At 45.3% G+C, this 25,364-nt stretch overlaps 1 non-coding gene and 7 pseudogenes across 1 annotated transcript; all 8 read right to left on the bottom strand.

The window, feature by feature from the left end:
* Nucleotides 1-51: 51 nt before the first annotated feature.
* LOC141268568 (5S ribosomal RNA) lies at nucleotides 52-171 on the bottom strand (annotated as a pseudogene).
* Nucleotides 172-792: 621 nt separating this feature from the next.
* Nucleotides 793-911, bottom strand: LOC141269634 (5S ribosomal RNA; annotated as a pseudogene).
* A 944-nt stretch (nucleotides 912-1,855) lies between these two features.
* LOC141267175 (5S ribosomal RNA) lies at nucleotides 1,856-1,975 on the bottom strand. Its single transcript, XR_012321188.1, has one exon. It is a non-coding gene; the product is annotated as a 5S ribosomal RNA (ribosomal RNA).
* Nucleotides 1,976-2,596: 621 nt separating this feature from the next.
* On the bottom strand, nucleotides 2,597-2,705 carry LOC141269958 (5S ribosomal RNA; annotated as a pseudogene).
* A 941-nt stretch (nucleotides 2,706-3,646) lies between these two features.
* On the bottom strand, nucleotides 3,647-3,766 carry LOC141267912 (5S ribosomal RNA; annotated as a pseudogene).
* Nucleotides 3,767-12,434: 8,668 nt separating this feature from the next.
* Nucleotides 12,435-12,554, bottom strand: LOC141267396 (5S ribosomal RNA; annotated as a pseudogene).
* Nucleotides 12,555-13,175: 621 nt separating this feature from the next.
* On the bottom strand, nucleotides 13,176-13,294 carry LOC141270313 (5S ribosomal RNA; annotated as a pseudogene).
* A 973-nt stretch (nucleotides 13,295-14,267) lies between these two features.
* LOC141268444 (5S ribosomal RNA) lies at nucleotides 14,268-14,387 on the bottom strand (annotated as a pseudogene).
* Between the last annotated feature and the right edge of the window lie 10,977 nt (nucleotides 14,388-25,364).

The raw sequence follows: 25,364 nt of genomic DNA, 5'->3' as shown, positions 1-25,364 counted from the left end.
CGCCGTTCCATGCTAGCCGAGCTGGGCAGTAGGGAAAAACGTCATCAAAATGGTCTACAGCACCCAGTGATCCCAGGAGGTCTCCCATCCAAGTGCTGTCTGAGCCCAGCCCTGCTTTGCTTCCGAGATCAGATGAGATCAGGCGTATCCAAGGTGGTATGGCCAGTAGAAGCTGCTTGATCCATCGCCCGGCCAGCCTTTCTCAGGATCGCTTGGTGGAAAGCAATCTGGCCGTGACGGGGCGGGCTCCGAAGGGTCCATGCAAAGTCTGTGCCGTCCCTACAGGTGTGGTTTGTTTAGCAGTGATTCACCCGCCGCATCAGGTGTCTTCAAAAATGGCTCGGCGCAGGGTCTCCTGCAGGCTAAACCCTTCATCGCGGTAATGTGACAGAAAGAGCAAGCTGGACCCGTAACTTGGGGGCGGAGCGAGACGTCCAGGGGTGAATGAAGGAAGAGGGTGAGATGGTTGCCAGTGACTTTGAGCTGCTCTTCAGGGGGGAGGGTCGTGTTGCCTGCAAAGGTCTTCTGCTTGGGGTTACCAGTGGTTGCCTCCAGCCACGCGGGAGACACTGGTCCTGGTGAAAAGGAGCCTAGTATTAAAAGTAAAGAAGCAACAATGCTGGAGGCCCACGGTGATCAGAAGGATGCTGGTATTTTGCAGAGATGAAATAGCGCAAGGGAGAATGCAAATGAAAAAAAGAAAAGAGAATGATTGTGTGCACTTGTGAAAGGGAATGGAAAAAAGGCATAGAAGAGAGTACCCCCTGCTGGTGGAAGGAAAGAAAAAGCAAAAGCCAACAGCACCCAGTATTCCCAGGTGGGCTCCCATCCAAGTACTAACCAGGCCTGACCCTGCTTAGCTTCCAAGATCACACAAGATTGAGTGTGTTCACGGTGGTGTGGCCCTAGGCAGAAACAAGCCTCTCACTTGCTGCTTTTCTACTTTGACGTCTGGCTGCCGGCTCCCCTTTTCCAGTGCTCAGCAAGACCAGGTCCTTTTGTGCTTTCCCTTCTCTTCAATTTTTTTGCTGGCTTCCTTAAAAGGTCTTGTAGACACAACGCCCCACTCGGAGCCGCTGAGCTCACTGATCGGCTGCAGCGCTGTCGACGGAACGTCAGCTTCACGGCCAATGCCACAGGCCGGGAGCAGAGGCGAGACTCACCGGTAGACCCGGGTAGGGTGAGTAGAGCGCGGTTAGTTGCTTTCTAATAGCCTGCAGCCGGGGATTAACTTTTAATGAAAGGGAACAATCCCTTTGACTGTCTGCAGCGCGCCACACCTAGGAAGCGCACTCTCACACACAAGCCAGCATGCACACGTGCTCGCACGTGACAACACCCCCTATCTGCCCATACAACCTCTCCGTCACCATGCGTCAGACTCTCCTGCCTGTTTTATGATTTCAGGGCCCTAGCAGGAATCACCCCCCCCTTCCCCAATTCCTTCCGCACCTTCCTTGCCTTCCTTGCACTGAGGTTAGCTCTTTGTCAGCCGTCTGGCTTGGTTACACAAGCTTCTTTGCAGAGAAACATGTTACTTCTGCTGGCCCTCGCTAGACGGCCGGCATCCAAAACCTTCCCTGGGCACCTGCTGAAAGCCTGGCCCCTTCACGGCCCCGGGTGCTTTTAACGACATCATTTCCACACGACGAGCTGCGGAGTCAATAAGCACTGCTAGCCGTGGCAAGGAGCTCGGTGTCAGGCCTGCGTGAAGGGCGGCGGGGTAGCATACTTAGCTGCCAACTGGCTCAGAGGCCTTGGGGCTTCCATCATCTAAGTTACTTAAGGTCGGTGTCCGGCAAGGCGCCGTTCCATGCTAGCCGAGCTGGGCAGTAGGGCAAAACGTCATCAAAATGGTCTACAGCACCTGGTGTTCCCAGGAGGTATCCCATCCAAGTACTGTCCGAGCCCAGCCCTGCTTTGCTTCCGAGATCGGACGAGATCAGGCGTATCCAAGGTGGTATGGCCAGTAGACGCTGCTCGATCCATCGCCCGGCCAGCCTTTCTCAGGATCACTTGGTGGCGAGCAATCTGGCCGTGACGGGGCGGGCTCCGAAGGGTCCATGCAAAGGCTGTGCCGTCCCTACAGGTGTGGTTTGTTTAGCAGTGATTCACCCGCCGCATCAGGTGTCTTCAAAAATGTCTCGGCACAGGGTCTCCTGCAGGCTAAACCCTTCATCGCGGTAATGTGACAGAAAGAGCAAGCTGGACCCGTAACTTGGGGGCGGAGCGAGACGTCCAGGGGTGAATGAAGGAAGAGGGTGAGATGGTTGCCAGTGACTTTGAGCTGCTCTTCAGGGGGGAGGGTCGTGTTGCCTGCAAAGGTCTTCTGCTTGGGGTTACCGGTGTTTGCCTCCAGCCACGCGGGAGACGCTGGTCCTGGTGAAAAGGAGCCTAGTATTAAAAGTAAAGAAGCAACAATGCTGGAGGCCCACGGTGATCAAAAGGATGCTGGTATTTTGCAGAGATGAAATAGCGCAAGAGAGAAAGCAAATGAAAAAAAGAAAAGAGAATGAATGTGTGCACTTGTGAAAGGGAATGGAAAAAAGGCATAGAAGAGAGTGCCCCCTGCTGGTGGAAGGAAAGAAAAAGCAAAAGCCTACAGCACCTGGTATTCCCAGGTGGTCTCCCGTCCAAGTACTAACCAGACCCATCCATGCTTACCTTCTTAGATCAGGCGAGTTCAGGGTGGTGTGGCCGTAGGCACAGACAAGCCTCTCACTTGCTGCTTTTCTACTTTGAAGTTTGGCTGCCGGCTGCCCTTTCCAGTGCTCAGCAAGACCAGGTCCTTTTGTGCTTTCCCTTCTCTTCAATTTTTTGCTGGCTTCCTTAAAAGGTCGTGTAGACACAACGCCCCACTCAGAGCCGCTGAGCTCACTGATCGGCTGCAGCGCTGTCGACGGAACGTCAGCTTCACGGCCAATGCCACAGGCCGGGAGCAGAGGCGAGACTCACCGGTAGACCCGGGTAGGGTGAGTAGAGCGCGGTTACTTGCTTTCTAATAGCCTGCAGCCGGGGATTAACTTTTAATGAAAGGGAACAATCCCTTTGACTGTCTGCAGCACGCCACACCAAGGAAGCGCACTCTCAAACACAAGCCAGCATGCACACGTGCTCGCACGTGACAACACCCCCTATCTGCCTCTACAACCTCTCGGTCACCATGCGTCAGACTCTCCTGCCTGTTTTATGATTTCAGGTCCCTAGCAGGAATCACCCCCCCCTCCCCAATTCCTTCCGCACCTTCCTTGCCTTCCTTGCACTGAGGTTAGCTCTTTGTCAGCCGTCTGGGTTGGTTACACAAGCTTCTTTGCAGAGAAACATGTTACTTCTGCTGGCCCTCGCTAGGCGGCCAGCATCCAAAACCTTCCCTGGGCACCTGCTGAAAGCCTGGCCCCTTCACTGCCCCGGGTGCTTTTAACGCCATCATTTCCACACGGCGAGCTGTGGAGTCAATAAGCACTCCTAGCCGTGGCAAGGAGCTCGGTCTCAGGCCTGCGTGAAGGGCGGCGGGGTAACGTACTTAGCTGCCAACTGTCTCAGAGGCCTTGGGGCTTCCATCATCTAAGTTAATTAAGGTCGGTGTCCGGCAAGGCGCCGTTCCATGCTAGCCGAGCTGGGCAGTAGGGCAAAACGTCATCAAAATGGTCTACAGCACTCGGTGTTCCCAGGAGGTATCCCATCCAAGTACTGTCCGAGCCCAGCCCTGCTTTGCTTCCGAGATTGGACGAGATCAGGCGTATCCAAGGTGGTATGGCCAGTAGACGCTGCTCGATCCATCGCCCGGCCAGCCTTTCTCAGGATCGCTTGGTGGCGAGCAATCTGGCCGTGACGGGGCGGGCTCCGAAGGGTCCATGCAAAGGCTGTGCCGTCACTACAGGTGTGGTTTGTTTAGCAGTGATTCACCCGCCGCATCAGGTGTCTTCAAAAATGTCTCGGCGCAGGGTCTCCTGCAGGCTAAACCCTTCATCGCGGTAATGTGACAGAAAGAGCAAGCTGGACCCGTAACTTGGGGACGGAGCGAGACGTCCAGGGGTGAATGAAGGAAGAGGGTGAGATGGTTGCCAGTGACTTTGAGCTGCTCTTCAGGGGGGAGGGTCGTGTTGCCTGCAAAGGTCTTCTGCTTGAGGCTGCCGGTGGTTGCCTCCAGACACGGGGGAGACGCTGGTCCTGGTGAAAAGGAGCCTAGTATTAAAAGTAAAGAAGCAACAATGCTGGAGGCCCACGGTGATCAGAAGGATGCTGGTATTTTGTAGAGATGAAATAGCGCAAGAGAGAAAGCAAATGAAAAAAAGAAAAGAGAATGAATGTGTGCACTTGTGAAAGGGAATGGAAAAAAGGCATAGAAGAGAGTGCCCCCTGCTGGTGGAAGGAAGGAAAAAGCAAAGGCCTACAGCACCTGGCATTCCCAGGCGGTCTCTGTTAAATGGTTAATTATGGAAATTCATTTGGAATGTTAATCGATAATCATTTTTCTGAGTTCTATGCCTCAGCCATCGTGTCTAGTTGACATGCACTATTTGTGTGTGTATTTTTGGTTCACTACCATATGTAGAACAGGTGTCCATACGACTGGCTGTAAAAGCCCATGGTACAGAAAGGGGGGCTCTCTTGCTCTGCCCACCCCACAAGACACAGAATCTTCATGCTGAGAAGCAGATGACATGTAGGCCTGGACACATGCTGGACAAAGACATGATTTACCAGCCAGGATCCAAGGAAAGATGGGTGAATCTCAACAATTAAGCTAATTATGGACAAATGGACAATTACTTTATAACTAATTATTGTATGTACCTGCTGCAATCTGATTCTTTTTAATGGACAATCCAAGAATAAATAGATACATTTTTTCATAAGAATATCGTGATATTGATACTTTGAGAAGTCCTCAGTAGAAAAAAATAATACAGGAAGAGTATTATTTTACAATGGTGAGCCAGCCAGTCCTGTTTTTTTGTTTTTTAAATTAAGTAAGTGAATTTCTTCCGTGAACAAGGGGGGAGTCCTGACGAGCTGAACAGCTGTTGTTCACGTGTCAGTAAATTCACTAGTTTGTCACGAGAAGCAGAAAGGACCTACAGACTGAGGAAAGACAGGAAGCAGAGGTACTAACAAGGAACAGAATCACACAGGAAAAGAATCAGACGAACTGAAGACAGGACGTGCTGATAAAGAGAAGCCAAGGAATCTTAAGGTAAGCAAAATATGGATATAATTTCTTCTTTTGCTAAACAAAGTAATATTAATTTCAAAGTTAATGTAGGAGATGACATAGAAGTTTTGTGGCTCAGTTTATACAAAGAATGTGAATTGCAGAATTTACAGTTAACTTCTAAATTGGTAAATAGAGACAAACAGAAATTGAGAAATATTCTACATTTGGTAGATTTTTTTCATAGTCTTGTGTTAGAGATTTCTAAGCAGGAAAATAGTGTAGAAGTGTCAGACGGTGATACTGATTCTGACTGTAATGTGGAAAATGAACAAGAAGTAAGACACGTGTCTGTAACTGAAGGTGACCTTGGGTCTGACCAAGAGATGAACATACAGAAACCTGACATGGGAGGAGACATGACTGACATACGAGAAACCGATATACTAGGTGATGTGGGAGGAGACGTGAGTGACGTAGGAGGAACGGACGTACAAGAGCCACTAAAAATATCAGAGAATTCTGGAATTACCCAGGCTCAACTCCAAATTAAAATGAGGAAAAATTTGCTGAAATTATACAAAATCATGCCAAAATATGATGTCAAAATCCATGCCTGTAGAAATTCAGAGACATTTGAGAGCTTCTCTGATAAGTTTGATTTATCCAATGAGGAGAGGAATCAATTATTTAAAATATGGATTCCTGTGACATTGTCCAGACGTTTACATTTAATGCTCTGTGAAAATGACTCTCCTAATGGATGGGAAAATGATTCGGACAGATTAAGATATTTGATTTATTGTGTCACAAAGGATTTTCCCAACATAGAAGATCTGCAGAAACTAAGGATTGGTAGGAAGGAATGTACATATACATTCATGTCCATATTTGAACGGTTGTACAAAGCTCTCATCAAAAATGGAAAAGTACAACATATGATAACAACTTTTGTACAAAAATTCAAATTCCTAAATTCAGTTTCCCAAGTTATGGCATCACAAAAAAATTCATTATTTGAATGTGCGCAGATGCTGGATTTTGTTAGAAAACATGAGAATCGTGAAAAGAAAATTAATCAAGCTAAATTTATAAAACCAGGAAAGGTAAAATCTTACCAAAATCCAATATCAAACTCTCCTAGACTGAGTCATCCCCATAGTGAACTCTATCAAATACGCAGAAGATTTCATATATGTTATAAGCCATATCAGCCAGTGCAAAGATCCATCTCTCCATAGAATGAGTTAATTCTCAGTCATAACTGTGATTCTCTAAAAAGGAAAATGGCTGAAACTGATGGACAGAGACAGGTGAGACGACCAACTCACAGTGACGTCATGGAATGTGGACAGAAGAACAGGCAGTTCTCTGAGGTTTTGAAGGATAGAAAAATGTCTTTCCTAAATAGGGCGTTCCTGGAGATATTTGAGAGAGACAGAAGATTTGGTTTAGGGAGTGGCTAAGGAAAAACTGTAATTATAATGTTGTATCAAAATGTAATACAATGTCTCAATATTTATTTATAATCTTATACAGTAAAATTGCAGTTACATAGTTTCTAATAGTTCATATATATATATATATATATATATACACTTGTCTAAGTAGAGATTGCGTATAATTGTATTTATATATACGTTTATAAAATATATATATATATATTAATTAATAAATTAGAACTTCATATATATAAATTTAAGTAGCAATATTTTGAATTACATTAGAACCAACCAATATATGTATAAGATATTTAAATAATTCTGTTTCTGTATGAATTTGATATTTAATTTTATTTTCTTATATTTCCTTAGAGTTTTCATTCCAAAGCAGGTGTAACGGGTCTGGGAGGCGGAACCTCTGAGCTACTATACAAGGGGGCGGTCCTTGTAAGGGAGCGGGTGGCGACCAGGGTAGACGGGCAGGCAGTCACAGCAGGTGACCGGGACAGTCTCTGAATGAACGGGCAGGAGGTCACGGCAAGTGACCGGGGCAGTCTCTGGATGAACGGGCAGGAGGTCACGGCAAGTGACCGGGGCAGTCTCTGGGTAAACGGGCAGGAGGTCACGGCAAGTGACCGGGGCAGTCTCTGGGTAAAGGATTGGTACGACCTGTGGCGGCAGATGATAGACGTGAGCTCCCAGGTGAGCAGGCGAGAGTCTCTGGATAATCGGGTGGTCACAGCATGTGACGGCGGAGCCTCCAGGAAGTCCAACAGACAGGTAGCAGATGAGCGCTCCCAGGTGAGCGGGCAAGAGTCTCTGGAATAGCAGGTGGTCACAGCACGTGACGGCGGAGCCTCCAGGTAGGCAAGCAGGCAGGTAGCGGAGGAGCGCTCCCAGGTGAGCGGGCAGGAGTCTCTGGAATAACAGGTGGTCACAGCACGTGACGGCGGAGCCTCCAGGAAGGCTAGCAGGCAGGTAGCGGATGTGCGCTCCCAGGTGAGCGGCCAAGCTGGTCCATAGACAGACTGACAGGAGTAGGAAGGCAGACCGTCGGACCTCAGGCTAGCAAGCAGGTAGCAGGAATATCAGGCAGGAAACAGACAGCAAACTGGCAGGACTCTGGCAGGAATCAGGCAGGTAACTGGCAACGGGACCTGAGGGCTGAAGCAGAGTAGTAAACAGTGCAACAACATTGCTCGGGCACCTCCATTTTGGAGGAGGTGCCTTATATATGGTGAAGTCCTCCGGCCATTGGCCGGGGACTCCTTAGGACGACGCGCGCGGCCCCTTTAAGAGGGAGGAAGCGCGCGCGCGCCCTAAGCACAGTGACCGGGAAGGAGCGCGCGCTGCCAGCAGAGCGGGAGGAGGACGCCGGGCTCGGAGCAGAGAGGTGAGGGGAACAGCGTCCCTGCCTAGCAGAGGGCAGGGACGCCAACGCTACAGCAGGATTTGATCAAAGAACTCTAAAATGGATTTATTTCTTTAATCACACAGGAAGTGAAAAAATTGCTTGATTTTATGTGTATAACATTTTAAAATAATAACAATATATCTAGTTGAACTATAATATATATGTAATACTTATTAATTCTTTTGTGTTGCTAATATTTTCTGTGCATGAAGTGTTCGTGAAAATTAAAGTAGCTTTACAGCATGACGTGTGACAGCTGCGGCCTTTGAACTTTGAGCTAATAGTATAGGATCCCATTCATTCTATTTTCAACTGATGTAACTTAAGACCGGGCAGCCAGTGAAAAAAGAATCTAAGACAAGAGTTTTTTCAAGTGTCTGAAATTCCAGTGACTTACTCTCATATTATATAATATGTACTTGGGGAATATTCAAAGAAATATAAAGATATTCAATTGATATGGCAATGCGCATTAATAAATTGGGATACAACAATTTTGGGTTAAATATATATATATATATCTAAAACTTCATATGTGGAATGTTTGAGTTGAACAGATCTGTGAATGTCAGAGTGAAGGTGACAGATGAGTAAATCAGCAGCTGCTGTGATTGATGTGACAGAGGCCTCGTATGTTTGTATGTTTGGAAAAAAAAAATGTTTCTTTATGTGAAGGTACAAAAATATATTTAATTCTGAGGAAATTATAATAGGTATTATCTACATCTATATATTTCTATATTTCTTTAATAATTATTATTTCTTGATTTAACTAATAGTGGATAAGGGCAACCACACATCAAAATGGTTTACAAAGCAAATTTATATTTAGAATAATTTTCCACATGATAATATTCTTGAATAACTATAATATTATTTTTAATGGCTACCTAAATAGGTACACACCTCTCTTTAGTCAAATCTATGCTACTCATCGATATGAAATTTATGCACAATATTTCTAGAAGAATAATTATTTTTAATTTGGTTCTGATATATACATAAATTTTATAAAATAATATTTTTGGTATTAAGGGGGAAAATGTGTTTTTGATCCTGATTACATAATCACTTTTGATCAATACTTATTTTCCACACATTTTAATAAAGAAGAAATAATAATAAGGTACTATGGTATAATTAAGAAGGGTATTACATGCAAAGTTGCATAATTTAATATTTTTTGGTGGTACAAGGTTATGACAAATATGAAATCATCCAGATAATGGAGATATAAGGGTATTTTTTATGGAGAATATAATTACTCTGCATTTGTCATTAAGATTTAAAGGCCTTATTTTTATTTTTATTCTTATTTTTACTCTTAATTTTATTTTTCATTTTTAAAATTTTATTCTTACTTTATACTTCTTATTTTTCTATTTTTTCATTTTTTAATTCTCATTTGATTTTATTTGAGTTCAATATCTCAATTGAGAAAACACATTAATATTTAATAAAGTAATGTCTAATACAAGAGTATTGCTTCATTAAATATATATTGCTAAGGAAAAAAATGTTTCCATTTTCTGAGTAAACACAACAATACATTCATTCATTTATTCATTCATTCATTCATTCATACATTCATATATTCATATATTTATTCATTTTGGTTCAGGAGTATACATTCTTTGATATTATTGGTTTAATAAAGATATAAAAACTTGTTTTTTCAAAATACACTGACACCTATGGGTTGGAAAAGGTAATTACACCTATGACATAAAAATGTTCTATCATATGGAGAACTTGATTGATAATGAATTATCTATTATTGTTTATTATTCCAAACATAATTTATTTTAATATTTTGATAATAATTAGATGGATATTACTGATTGCTATGGTACGCTGTGATATTACAGGTTAGGAAAAACTGCCAGATTTGGTATCAGATTAGGGAATGAAGACTTCAATCAAGACATCGCAATTATGAATTCTATCTTAATAAAGACTTTTAATTTTTATAAATCAAAGAGATTCTCAAAAGTTACAAGAAGAAGCAACTGACATCCGGACGTCTCAGAAGGTAACAGGTGTGAATGCTGAGTGTTATAATAGACTGTGTCCATTACATACAATACAATTCACACCACTGATCACCAGGACGGCAGAGGACGATGATCCTATATGTACTGTGTTGTGTTTAAGTTTCATCACGTTCCAGTGGTTTCTTATCACCTGCAACGCTTCAATGAAAGCTGGTGAACAGGTAATACCTGGCATATGTGTCCTGTATATAAAGGACTGAGTACTGGTCATGGTGCTATATAAAGCAGGAAAGTGTCAAGTTAACCCTTGCTTTACTGACCAAAGACGTCACATCTGATCCAAAAGTGACACGAGACCAGTGCGGACACACGGAAGATTCCAAAGACGATCCAACGTAAGTCCAGGTGACACTGCACAGATATTAAAGCTACATTTCATCCATGGACTTTGTTTTCTTATCAACTGACACACATGATCTTTCTAATAAAGAGTACAGTTTATGGACTGAACAATAATGAACACAATTATGGACTGTACAATATCTACATGCTGTAATTTATTTCAAAGGAGTTTTCATCTAAAGACTGTGTTATAAAAGATGACATCAGATGATGACGATTGAACCCGCGATTGCTTCAATTTAGATATAGGGAAGTATAATTATACATATTAAATGAATATTAGTCACGGCTTACCATAACATGAATTCACATCGTTATATAGCAATAATCCGATATTGATACTATTATTACTATTATTATTATTATGGAAATTTAATGATATTGCCAAGGAAGAAGGAAAGAAAAAATGATTGATGAATGTATCTTCTTTTGAGTATTTTCAGTTAAAGTCCTTTTATTCTCAAAAAAGGGGGATATGTTAAATGGTTAAATGGTTAATTATGGAAATTCATTTGGAATGTTAATCGATAATCATTTTTTCTGAGTTCTATGCCTCAGCCATCGTGTCTAGTTGACATGCGCTATTTGTGTGTGTATTTTTGGCTCACTACCATATGTAGAACAGGTGTCCATACGACTGGCTATAAAAGCCCATGGTACAGAAAGGGGGGGCTCTCTTGCTCTGCCCACCCAACAAGACACAGAAACTTCATGCTGAGAAGCAGATGACATGTAGGCCTGGACACATGCTGGACAAACATGATTTACCAGCCAGGATCCTAGGAAAGATGGGTGAATCTCAACAGTTAAGCTAATTATGGACAAATGGACAATTACTTTATAACTAATTACTGTATGTACCTGCTGCAATCTAATTCTTTTTAATGGACAATCCAAGAATAAAAGATAAATTTTTTTATAAGAATATCGTGATATTGATACTTTGAGAAGTCCTCAGTAGAAAAAAAATAATAAAGGAAGAGTATTATTTTACAGTCTCCCATCCAAGTACTAACCAGGCCCAACCCTGCTTAGCTTCCGAGATCAAATGAGATCGGGCGTGTTCAGGGTGGTGTGGCAGTAGGCAGAGACAAGCCTCTCACTTGCTGCTTTTCTACTTTGACATCTGGCTGCCGGCTGCCCTTTCCAGTGCTCAGCAAGACCAGGTCCTTTTGTGCTTTCCCTTCTCTTCAATTTTTTTGCTGGCTTCCTTAAAAGGTCTTGTAGACACAACGCCCCACTCAGAGCCGCTGAGCTCACTGATCGGCTGCAGCGCTGTCGACAGAACGTCAGCTTCACGGCCAATGCCACAGGCCGGTAGCAGAAGCGAGACTCACCGGTAGACCCGGGTAGGGTGAGTAGAGCGCGATTAGTTGCTTTCTAATAGCCTGCAGCCGGGGATTAACTTTTAATGAAAGGGAACAATCCCTTTGACTGTCTGCAGCGCGCCACACCTAGGAAGCGCACTCTCACACACAAGCCAGCATGCACACGTGCTCGCACGTGACAACACCCCCTATCTGCCCCTACAACCTCTCCGTCACCATGCGTCAGACTCTCCTGCCTGTTTTATGATTTCAGGGCCCTAGCAGGAATCACCCCCCCCTCCCCGATTCCTTCCGCACCTTCCTTGCCTTCCTTGCACTGAGGTTAGCTCTTTTTCAGCCGTCTGGCTTGGTTACACAAGCTTCTTTGCAGAGAAACATGTTACTTCTGCTGGCCCTCGCTAGACGGCCGGCATCCAAAACCTTCCCTGGGCACCTGCTGAAAGCCTGGACCCTTCACGGCGCCGGGTGCTTTTAACGCCATGATTTCCACACGCTGAACTGCGGAGTCAAAAAGCACTCCTAGCCGTGGCAAGGAGCTCGGTGTCAGGCCTCCGTGAAGGCGGCGGGGTAGCGTACTTAGCTGCCAACTGGCTCAGAGGCCTTGGGGCTTCCATCATCTAAGTTACTTAAGGTCGGTGTCCGGCAAGGCGCCGTTCCATGCTAGCCAAGCTGGGCAGTAGGTAAAAACATCATCAAAATGGTCTACAGCACCCGGTGTTCCCAGGAGATCTCCCATCCAAGTACTGTCCGAGCCCAGCCCTGCTTTGCTTCCGAGATCAGATGAGATCGGGCGTATCCAAGGTGGTATGGCCAGTAGAAGTTGCTCGATCCATTGCCCGGCCAGCCTTTCTCAGGATCGCTTGGTGGCGAGCAATCTGGCCGTGACGGGGTGGGCTCCGAAGGGTCCATGCAAAGTCTGTGCCGTCCCTACAGGTGTGGTATGTTTAGCAGTGATTCACCCTCCGCATCAGGTGTCTTCAAAAATGGCTCGGCGCAGGGTCTCCTGCAGGCTAAACCCTTCATCGCGGTAATGTGACAGAAAGAGCAAGCTGGACCCGTAACTTGGGGGCAGAGCGAGACGTCCAGGGGTGAATGAAGGAAGAGGGTGAGATGGTTGCCAGTGACTTTGAGCTGCTCTTCAGGGGGGAGGGTCGTGTTGCCTGCAAAGGTCTTCTGCTTGGGGTTACCGGTGGTTGCCTCCAGCCACGCGGGAGACGCTGGTCCTGGTGAAAAGGAGCCTAGTATTAAAAGTAAAGAAGCAACAATGCTGGAGGCCCACGGTGATCAGAAGGATGCTGGTATTTTGCAGAGATGAAATAGCGCAAGAGAGAAAGCAAATGAAAGAAAGAAAAGAGAATGAATGTGTGCACTTGTGAAAGGGAATGGAAAAAAGGCATAGAAGAGAGTGCCCCCTGCTGGTGGAAGGAAGGAAAAAGCAAAAGCCTACAACACCTGGTATTCCCAGGTGGTCTCCCATCCAAGTACTAACCAGGTGCAGTCCTGCTTAGTTTTTGAGATCAGACAAGATTGGGCGTGTTCATGGTGGTGTGGCCGTAGGCAGAGACTAGCCTCTCACTTGCTGCTTTTCTACTTTGAAGGCACAGACAAGCCTCTCACTTGCTGCTTTTCTACTTTGACGTCTTGCTGCTGGCTGCCCTTTCCAGTGCTCAGCAAGACCAGGTCCTTTTGTGCTTTCCCTTTTCTTCAATTTTTTGCTGGCTTCCTTAAAAGGTCTTGTAGACTCAACGCCCCACTCAGAGCCGCTGAGCTCACTGATCGGCTGCAGCGCTGTAGACGGAACGTCAGCTTCCAGGCCAATGCCACAGGCCGGGAGCAGAGGCGAGATTCACTGGTAGACCCGGGTAGGGTGAGTAGAGCGCGGTTAGTTGCTTTCTAATAGCCTGCAGCCGGGGATTAACTTTTAATGAAAGGGAACAATCCCTTTGACTGTCTGCAGCGCGCCACACCTAGGAAGCGCACTCTCACACACAAGCCAGCATGCACACGTGCTCGCACGTGACAACACACCCTATCTGCCCCTACAAACTCTACGTCACCATGCGTCAGACTCTCCTGCCTGTTTTATGATTTCAGGGCCCTAGCAGGAATCACCCCCCCCTCCCCAATTCCTTCCGCACCTTCCTTGCCCTGAGGTTAGATCTTTGGCAGACGTCTGGCTTGGTTACACAAGCTTCTTTGCAGAGAAACATGTTACTTCTGCTGGCCCTCGCTAGGCGGCCGGCATCCAAAACCTTCCCTGGGCACCTGCTGAAAGCCTGGCCACTTCACGGCCCCGGGTGCTTTTAACGCCATCATTTCCACACGACGAGCTGCGGAGTCAATAATCACTCCTAACCGTGGTAAGGAGCTCGGTGTCAGGCCTGCGTGAAGGGTGGCGTGGTAGCGTACTTAGCTGCCAACTGGTTCAGAGGACTTGGTGCTTCCATCATCTAAGTTACTTAAGGTCGGTGTCTGGCAAGGCGCCGTTCCATGCTAGCCGAGCTGGGCAGTAGGGCAAAACTTCATCAAAATGGTCTACAGCACCCAGTGTTCCCAGGAGGTCTCCCATTCAAATACTGTCCAAGCCCCACCCTGCTTTGCTTCCGAGATCAGACGAGATCGGGCGTATCCAAGGTGGTATGGCCAGTAGGCGCTGCTCAATCCATCGCCCGGCCAGCCTTTTTCAGGATCGCTTGATGGCGAGCAATCTGGCCGTGACGGGGCGGGCTCCGAAGGGTCCATGCAAAGGCTGTGCCGTCCCTACAGGTGTGGTTTGTTTAGCAGTGATTCACCCGCCGCATCAGATGTTTTCAAAAATGGCTCGGCGCAGGGTCTCCTGCAGGCTAAACCCTTCATCGCGGTAATGTGACAGAAAGAGCAAGTTGGACCCGTAACTTGGGGGCGGAGCGAGACGTCCAGGGGTGAATGAAGGAAGAGGGTGAGATGGTTGCCAGTGACTTTGAGCTGCTCTTCATGGTGGATGGTCGTGTTGCCTGCAAAGGTCTTCTGCTTGGGGTTACCGGTGGTTGCCTCCAGCCACCCGGGAGACGCTGGTCCTGGTGAAAAGGAGCCTAGTATTAAAAGTAAATAAGCAACAATGCTGGAGGCCCACGGTGATCAGAAGGATGCTGGTATTTTGCAGAGGTGAAATAGCGCAAGAGAGAAAGCAAATGAAAAAAAGAAAAGAGAATGAATGTGTGCACTTGTGAAAGGGAATGGAAAAAAGGCATAGAAGAGAGTGCCCCCTGCTGGTGGAAGGAAGGAAAAAGCAAAAGCCTACAGCACCTGGCATTCCCAGGCGGTCTCTGTTAAATGGTTAATTATGGAAATTCATTTGGAATGTTAATCGATAATCATTTTTCTGAGTTCTATGCCTCAGCCATCGTGTCTAGTTGACATGCGCTATTTGTGTGTGTATTTTTGGTTCACTACCATATGTACAACAGGTGTCCATACGACTGGCTATAAAAGCCCATGGTACAGAAAGGGGGGGCTCTCTTGTGTAGCACCCTGAGGATTCGGCTGCTACAGGGGTATTGCACCTCAACCCAGAGGTGTGATATTCCACTCCCGGGTAAGGATGGAGTGTGGAACTGAGCTCAGTTAGCTGCATGCACTACACACATCCCATTTCCGGGGAACAGACCGATGGTACTCCCACTAGAGAAATGTGCAGGTACGACAGAGTCTGTTCCTGGCTGGAGTGGGAGGGGGGTGGAGCATCCCAGTAGTGTAGGGGCAGATAGGGGGAGCAGCCTGGGTAAAGGTAGGAGCTCATTGGGTGCTGGTCACCTGAGCTCACACATAGAGGGAGTATAAAAGGTGGGAACCATCTAAGATCAGGGTCAGACAGTCAGTCAGCCACAGTCAGTCAGTCTGTGAGTCTTTTGCAGAGCAGTGGAGGAAAGCAGAGGAGCAGAGCAGCCCCAAGGCCCAGAGTGAGAGAGGAGAGAACGAAAGACCCAGAGGGGGAGAAAGAAGGAACTCTGAGAGCCCAAATACAACCACAGGGTGAAGAGTTGGCAACAGGGTACCGGATCCCAAACTGGTGGGGGCTACAGCATACCTCAGCCAGAGACCGGAGGCCGTGGGCAGCATCTGCCACGGCCACCCACCATATCCACCCGGAAGGCAGACCACGCGAAGGGTCAGGGAACCCAGAGTCAAGGGTTTTACCAATAGAAGGCCCGAGGGAGCCGGACTTAGGTGGATCCCTGGTGGGGAAGGCCAGAGACGAGGACAGGACAGAACGGGAGCTCAGAACCACGCTCCAGAACTACTTGGGGGTTAGCCGAGTCCAGGACCTGGTGGACGCAGCACGGCTCGGGTGGTCACTCAAGGCCGGAGTGACCGGAACATCTGCAGTAAGTAAAAACCCTGAACTGCACAACCCGACTCTGTCTCTGATTACCATCCTCCCTGCACCTCCACAACCACCATCCTCTGCACCTGACCCCCTGAGGCTATACCCCTCCCGTTGGGGGTTATACTACTTAAGCTGCACCAACACCATCAGCCTTAGTGGACCCTGCTGCTGCGGCGGCCGAAGTGACCGCAATTCAACGGGTGGCGTAGTCGACATAAAGAACTTTAGTAACATCAGTAAGGACTGCCACACACTGAGCTTGACACCCTGGGCACGGACCGGGTCACAGCCACTCGGAGACTACAACCCCCATCTGATCCGGCTCCGGGTATTCCCCTAAAGAATATGGCCCAGGGGGTGCATCAACTTTGGCGTAGCCGGCAGGATCTCGTGCCCGCAACACCCGGGTACTGCGTGCCTGAAGAAAAGAACAAGTTTACCTCAAAAAGAAGTCTCCCGCCGGTCCCGGAGGGTCCCCGCCATCGGACTCCATCACAGATCGATTCCCGCCGGTTGTCCGCCATTAACAGCTTTTTCCCGCCATCTGCAGAGTTTCCCGCCACTGGGAGATGATTCCCGCCATTTCCAAAGGTTTCCCGCCTTGTCAGAGCGGACGCCATTATGGGCGTACCAGAGGATGGCAAGAGGCCGCCTCCCATCGTGGGCCAGGACCGAAAATGGCGCCAAAAGTGGAAACCGCCCCCACCAACAGAGACTGTGATGCTAGAGGTGTCTGTCAGCGTGAAAGAACTGCCCCTGGAGCTGACAATCACCAAGTGGCCCCGGGACCGCCCTCGAAGTGGGAGGACTGAGAACAAGAGAGCAAAGATGGGTGTCGCCTGGAGCAGTCTGGAGAGAGCGCACCCGGAGACAAGAAGCCTGGAGCAGAGTCCAGAAAGAGCCTACCCGGAGATGGAGGGAGAGCCAGGCAGCACCGACCCAGTGGTCAGGAGCCTGATGCGGGCCGCCACTCCAGGCAGCACCGACCCAGTGGTCAGGAGCCTGTTGCCGGTCGCCACTCCAGAAGGCCTGCTGGAGACAACGGGAGGAGAGCAGAGCAGCACCGACCCGTTGGTCAGGAGCCTGCTAGAAGCAACGACCCCACTAGGCTTAGTGGAGGTCTTGGCACAGCTCCCCCGAGATCGGGAGTGTGCACAGACTGCGCTGGAGGGCCTCGCACGGAGGATGGCCCGGGTGCAGCGAGAGACGTTAGCAGAATGGAGCCGTGAGATGGCCCAGCAGACAAGAACCCGTCAGCGGAGCACGCCACCCGGGATGAGGAGACAGACCGCCTCTGAGGATGGCGCAGGAAGACTGAAGGCCGGAGACGGCGCCGAGGAGGGAGCCGAACGAAAGGAGGCAGGTAAAGAGGACGTCTCTACCCCAAACCGGGAAACCGCGTACCTGCCCCAGCTCCCCGTCGCAGAGCCCGAAGTATCCCCTGCCGTGCCCGTCGCCGCAACGTCACCGCCGCAGACTAGGCCTCAAACGGGAGCCGCGACCCCTGTGACGTCACACGCCTCGACCCCGAGCGTGACCAAGCAGGAAGTACCATCGGCCTGGTCGCAAGGCCTAGTACCCCCGGGCGCCGCAATACCAACAGCGCCCCCTACCTCCGCGGAGCCACCGGCCTGGTCGCAGGGCCAAGTAACACAGGGCGCCGCCGTTCTTACGGTGCCCTTTACTTTCAAGGTGCCCCAGGCCTGGTCGCAAGGCCTGGTTAACCCGGGCGCCGCTACCACCACGGCGCCCATAACACCTAAAGTACCGCACCTGGGTGAGGACCTGTTCGCCCAGCATACGTGCCCAGATGGGCAGCCCTTCGTATGGCCCCAGGAATACATCCAGCTGGAGCTGCAAAAAGCAAGGGCCATGTGCGAACCCCTGATCCCGGCTCCAAAGCCCATGAAGAGGATCTCGCCCCCACTAGAAGAGACCCAGTTTGAGTGGGATCCCATCGGAGAAGACCTCATGGGGTTCACTCAGGAGACTCGGGCAGCCGCAGCGGAGCGTGCAGAGTGCTGCCGCCAGCAGCTCGAGGTCTTTGAGAGGGAGCGGAGAGAGAGGCGGGTCCGGGAACAACAAGCCCAAATAAGGAGCGCGGAGCAGAAGAGCCGGACCAGGAGAGACCCCCGTGCAGCGCATGGTCCCCGTACCATCGGGACTGTGATAAAGTTCAATCTGCAGCATGGGTGGGGTTTCATCAGGGATCACCGCACCCCAGGCGACGTCTTCGTGACCAGGAGAGACGTTGAGTCCCACCTACCGGAGGGACACAGAGGTCGTGACCTGTATTTAGGGGACGAGGTCACCTTCACCCGGCACAAGTGTGCCAAAGGACCCTACGCCCTCCATGTGCATCGCCTGACGGAGGAGGAGCTGCGGTGTGAGGAGGAGCAAGAGGACCCGGACGGGTCTGAAACTGAAACTGTCCACAAAGAAAGAGCAGGAGGACGCCGTCGTTGAGTACGGTAGTGAAGAGAGTGTATAAAGTTACCCGTCAGGGTATAAGAACTGTTACTGCTGCTAGTTAAAATATAGTCCCCGTTGGGACCAGCCAAAAGTGAACTGTTAACCCCGTGTGTCCCTATTCCCACTGACCGAGGACTGAGAGCGGTCATTCCTTTCCTAATACCTGGCCGAGGACTGAGAGCGGCCATATCCCCTTGTATATAGTTGCGCTTCCTAAAGCGCCCCCTACCGGTTTTATAGGAAACTGTTTTTCTTCAAGAGACTGTCGCACTTTACCCGGTCACAAGTTGCACAGTGACCGGAGGAGCTAGAAGCAAGAAACGACTACGAGAAAGTTTTATATGAAAAGTTTTATGATGCTGCTAATATATGTTGTTTTATATGTTTATTATGTTTATATAAAAAAATTGTATGTTTTGGTGTTTTATCTCTTACAGCCCGAGGACGTGCTGTGATTTACCAGGGGGGAATGTAGCACCCTGAGGATTCGGCTGCTACAGGGGTATTGCACCTCAACCCAGAGGTGTGATATTCCACTCCCGGGTAAGGATGGAGTGTGGAACTGAGCTCAGTTAGCTGCATGCACTACACACATCCCATTTCCGGGGAACAGACCGATGGTACTCCCACTAGAGAAATGTGCAGGTACGACAGAGTCTGTTCCTGGCTGGAGTGGGAGGGGGGTGGAGCATCCCAGTAGTGTAGGGGCAGATAGGGGGAGCAGCCTGGGTAAAGGTAGGAGCTCATTGGGTGCTGGTCACCTGAGCTCACACATAGAGGGAGTATAAAAGGTGGGAACCATCTAAGATCAGGGTCAGACAGTCAGTCAGCCACAGTCAGTCAGTCTGTGAGTCTTTTGCAGAGCAGTGGAGGAAAGCAGAGGAGCAGAGCAGCCCCAAGGCCCAGAGTGAGAGAGGAGAGAACGAAAGACCCAGAGGGGGAGAAAGAAGGAACTCTGAGAGCCCAAATACAACCACAGGGTGAAGAGTTGGCAACAGGGTACCGGATCCCAAACTGGTGGGGGCTACAGCATACCTCAGCCAGAGACCGGAGGCCGTGGGCAGCATCTGCCACGGCCACCCACCATATCCACCCGGAAGGCAGACCACGCGAAGGGTCAGGGAACCCAGAGTCAAGGGTTTTACCAATAGAAGGCCCGAGGGAGCCGGACTTAGGTGGATCCCTGGTGGGGAAGGCCAGAGACGAGGACAGGACAGAACGGGAGCTCAGAACCACGCTCCAGAACTACTTGGGGGTTGGCCGAGTCCAGGACCTGGTGGACGCAGCACGGCTCGGTTGGTCACTCAAGGCCAGAGTGACCGGAACATCTGCAGTAAGTAAAAACCCTGAACTGCACAACCCGACTCTGTCTCTGATTACCATCCTCCCTGCACCTCCACAACCACCATCTTCTGCACCTGACCCCCTGAGGCTATACCCCTCCCGTTGGGGGTTATACTACCTAAGCTGCACCAACACCATCAGCCTCAGCGGACCCTGCTGCAGCGGCGGCCGAAGTGACCGCAATTCAACGGGTGGCGTAGTCGACATAAAGAACTTTAGTAACATCAGTAAGGACTGCCACACACTGAGCTTGACACCCTGGGCACGGACCGGGTCACAGCCACTCGGAGACTACAACCCCCATCTGATCCGGCTCCGGGTATTCCCCTAAAGAATATGGCCCAGGGGGTGCGTCACTTGCTCTGCCCACCCCACAAGACACAGAATCTTCATGCTGAGAAGCAGATGACATGTAGGCCTGGACACATGCTGGACAAAGACATGGTTTACCAGCCAGGATCCAAGGAAAGATGGGTGAATCTCAACAATTAAGCTAATTATGGACAAATGGACAATTACTTTATAACTAATTATTGTATGTACCTGCTGCAATCTGATTCTTTTTAATGGACAATCCAAGAATAAATAGATACATTTTTTTATAAGAATATCGTGATATTGATACTTTGAGAAGTCCTCAGTAGAAAAAAATAATACAGGAAGAGTATTATTTTACAATGGTGAGCCAGCCAGTCCTGTTTTTTTGTTTTTTAAATTAAGTAAGTGAATTTCTTCCGTGAACAAGGGGGGAGCCCTGACGAGCTGAACAGCTGTTGTTCACGTGTCAGTAAATTCACTAGTTTGTCATGAGAAGCAGAAAGAACCTACAGACTGAGGAAAGACAGGAAGCAGAGGTACTAACAAGGAACAGAATCACACAGGAAAAGAATCAGACGAACTGAAGACAGGACGTGCTGATAAAGAGAAGCCAAGGAATCTTAAGGTAAGCAAAATATGGATATAATTTCTTCTTTTGCTAAACAAAGAAATATTAATTTCAAAGTTAATGTAGGAGATGACATAGAAGTTTTGTGGCTCAGTTTATACAAAGAATATGAATTGCAGAATTTACAGTTAACTTCTAAATTGGTAAATAGAGACAAACAGAAATTGAGAAATATTCTACATTTGGTAGATTTTTTTCATAGTCTTGTGTTAGAGATTTCTAAGCAGGAAAATAGTGTAGAAGTATCAGACGGTGATACTGATTCTGACTGTAATGTGGAAAATGAACAAGAAGTAAGACACATGTCTGTAACTGAAGGTGACCTTGGGTCTGACCAAGAGACGGACATACAGAAACCTGACATGGGAGGAGACATGACTGACATACGAGAAACCGATATACTAGGTGATGTGGGAGGAGACGTGAGTGACGTAGGAGGAACGGACGTACAAGAGCCACTAAAAATATCAGAGAATTCTGGAATTACCCAGGCTCAACTCCAAATTAAAATGAGGAAAAATTTGCTGAAATTATACAAAATCATGCCAAAATATGATGTCAAAATCCATGCCTGTAGAAATTCAGAGACAGTTGAGAGCTTCTCTGATAAGTTTGATTTATCCAATGAGGAGAGGAATCAATTATTTAAAATATGGATTCCTGTGACATTGTCCAGACGTTTACATTTAATGCCCTGTGAAAATGACTCTCCTAATGGATGGGAAAATGATTCGGACAGATTAAGATATTTGATTTATTGTGTCACAAAGGATTTTCCCAACATAGAAGATCTGCAGAAACTAAGGATTGGTAGGAAGGAATGTACATATACATTCATGTGCATATTTGAACGGTTGTACAAAGCTCTCATCAAAAATGGAAAAGTACAACATATGATAACAACTTTTGTACAAAAATTCAAATTCCTAAATTCAGTTTCCCAAGTTATGGCATCACAAAAAAATTCATTATTTGAATGTGCGCAGATGCTGGATTTTGTTAGAAAACATGAGAATCGTGAAAAGAAAATAAATCAAGCTAAATTTATAAAACCAGGAAAGGTAAAATCTTACCAAAAGCCAATATCAAACTCTCCTAGACTGAGTCATCCCCATAGTGAACTCTATGAAATACGCAGAAGATTTCATATATGTTATAAGCCATATCAGCCAGTGCAAAGATCCATCTCTCCACAGAATGAGTTAATTCTCAGTCAGAACTGTGATTCTCTAAAAAGGAAAATGGCTGAAACTGATGGACAGAGACAGGTGAGACGACCAACTCACAGTGACGTCATGGAATGTGGACAGAAGAACAGGCAGTTATCTGAGGTTTTGAAGGATAGAAAAATGTCTTTCCTAAATAGGGCGTTCCTGGAGATATTTGAGAGAGACAGAAGATTTGGTTTAGGGAGTGGCTAAGGAAAAGCTGTAATTATAATGTTGTATCAAAATGTAATACAATGTCTCAATATTTATTTATAATCTTATACAGTAAAATTGTAGTTACATAGTTTCTAATAGTTCATATATATATATATATATATATATATATATATATATATATATATATATATATACACTTGTCTAAGTAGAGATTGCGTATAATTGTATTTATATATACGTTTATAAAATATATATATATATATATATATTAATTAATAAATTAGAACTTCATATATATAAATTTAAGTAGCAATATTTTGAATTACATTAGAACCAACCAAAATATGTATAAGATATTTAAATAATTCTGTTTCTGTATGAATTTGATATTTAATTTATATTTAATTTTATTTTCTTATATTTCCTTAGAGTTTTCATTCCAAAGCAGGATTTTATCAAAGAACTCTAAAATGGATTTATTTCTTTATTCACACAGGAAGTGAAAAAATTGCATGATTTTTTGTGTATAACATTTTAAAATAATAACAATATATCTAGTTGAACTATAATATATATGTAATACTTATTAATTCTTTTGTGTTGCTAATATTTTCTGTGCATGAAGTGTTCGTGCAAATTAAAGTAGCTTTACAGCATGACGTGTGACAGCTGCGGCCTTTGAACTTTGAGCTAATAGTATAGGATCCCATTCATTCTATTTTCAACTGACGTAACTTAAGACCGGACAGCCAGTGAAAAAAGAATCTAAGACAAGAGTTTTTTCAAGTGTCTGAAATTCCAATGACTTACTCTCATATTATATAATATGTATTTGGGGAATATTCAAAGAAATATAAAGATATTCAATTGATATGGCAATGCGCATTAATAAATTGGGATACAACAATTTTGGGTTAAATATATATATATCTAAAACTTCATATGTGGAATGTTTGAGTTGAACAGATCTGTGAATGTCAGAGTGAAGGTGACAGATGAGTAAATCAGCAGCTGCTAAGTGTGATTGATGTGACAGAGGCCTCGTATGTTTGTATGTTTGAAACAAAAAATGTTTCTTTATGTGAAGGTACAAAAATATATTTAATTCTGAGGAAATTATAATACATAATTAGGTATTATCTACATATATATATATTTCTATATTTCTTTAATAATTATTATTTCTTGATTTAACTAATAGTGGATAAGGGCAACCACACATCAAAATGGTTTACAAAGCAAATTTATATTTAGAATAATTTTCCACATGATAATATTCTTGAATAATTATAATATTATTTTTAATGGTTACCTAAATAGGTACACACCTCTCTTTAGTCAAATCTATGCTACTCATCGATATGAAATTTATGCACAATATTTCAAGAAGAATAATTATTTTTAATTTGGTTCTGATATATACATAAATTTTATAAAATAATATTTTTGGTATTAAGGGGGAAAATATGTTTTTGATCCTGATTACATAATCACTTTTGATCAATACTTATTTTCCACACATTTTAATAAAGAAGAAATAATAATAAGGTACTATGGTATAATTAAGAAGAGTATTACATGCAAAGTTGCATAATTTAATATTTTTTGGTGGTACAAGGTTATGACAAATATGAAATCATCCAGATAATGGAGATATAAGGGTATTTTTTATGGAGAATATAATTACTCTGCATTTGTCATTAAAATTTAAAGGCCTTATTTTTATTTTTATTCTTATTTTTACTCTTAATTTTATTTTTCATTTTTAAAATTTTATTCTTACTTTATACTTCTTATTTTTCTATTTTTTCATTTTTTAATTCTCATTTGATTTTATTTGAGTTCAATATCTCAATTGAGAAAACACATTAATATTTAATAAAGTAATGTCTAATACAAGAGTATTGCTTCATTAAATATATATTGCTAAGGAAAAAAATGTTTACATTTTCTGAGTAAACACAACAGTTCATTCATTCATTTATTCATTCATTCATTCATTCATACATTCATATATTTATTCATTTTGGTTCAGGAGTATACATTCTTTGATATTATTGGTTTAATAAAGATATAAAAACTTGTTTTTCAAAATACACTGACACCTATGGGTTGGAAAAGGTGATTACACCTATGACATAAAAATGTTCTATCATATGGAGAACTTGATTGATAATGAATTATTATCTATTATTGTTTATTATTCCAAACATAATTTATTTTAATATTTTGATAATAATTAGATGGATATTACTGATTGCTATGGTACGCTGTGATATTATAGGTTAGGAAAAACTGCCAGATTTGGTATCAGATTAGGGAATGAAGACTTCAATCAAGACATCGCAATTATGAATTCTATCCTAATAAAGACTTTTAATTTTTATAAATCAAAGAGATTCTCAAAAGTTACAAGAAGAAGCAACTGATATCCGGACGTCTCAGAAGGTAACAGGTGTGAATGCTGAGTGTTATAATAGACTGTGTCCATTACATACAATACAATTCACACCACTGATCACCAGGACGGCAGAGGACGATGATCCTATATGTACTGTGTTGTGTTCAAGTTTCATCACGTTCCACTGGTTTCTTATCACCTGCAACGCTTCAATGAAAGCTGGTGAACAGGTAATACCTGACATATGTGTCCTGTATATAAAGGACTGAGTACTGGTTATGGTGCTATATAAAGCAGGGAAGTGTCAAGTTAACCCTTGCTTTACTGACCAAAGACGTCACATCTGTTCCAAAAGTGACACGAGACCAGTGTGGACACACGGAAGATTCCAAAGACAATCCAACGTAAGTCCAGGTGACACTGCACAGATATTAAAGCTACATTTCATCCATGGACTTTGTTTTCTTATCAACTGACACACATGATCTTTCTAATAAAGAGTACAGTTTATGGACTGAACAATAATGAACACAATTATGGACTGTACAATATCTACATGCTGTAATTTATTTCAAAGGAGTTTTCATCTAAAGACTGTGTTATAAAAGAACCAAGAAGAAGACGAGATGACGACCCGATGACATCAGATGATGACGATTGAACCCGCGATTGCTTCAATTTAGATATAGGGAAGTATAATTATACATATTAAATG

This window comes from Phyllobates terribilis, unplaced genomic scaffold, assembly GCF_046119375.1.
Source record: "Phyllobates terribilis strain yellow unplaced genomic scaffold, ASM4611937v1 Scaffold_4__5_contigs__length_816908805, whole genome shotgun sequence".
Taxonomy (NCBI): domain Eukaryota; kingdom Metazoa; phylum Chordata; class Amphibia; order Anura; family Dendrobatidae; genus Phyllobates; species Phyllobates terribilis.
Note: the sequence above shows the minus strand (reverse complement) of the source record. Positions and strands in the feature narration are given on the sequence as shown.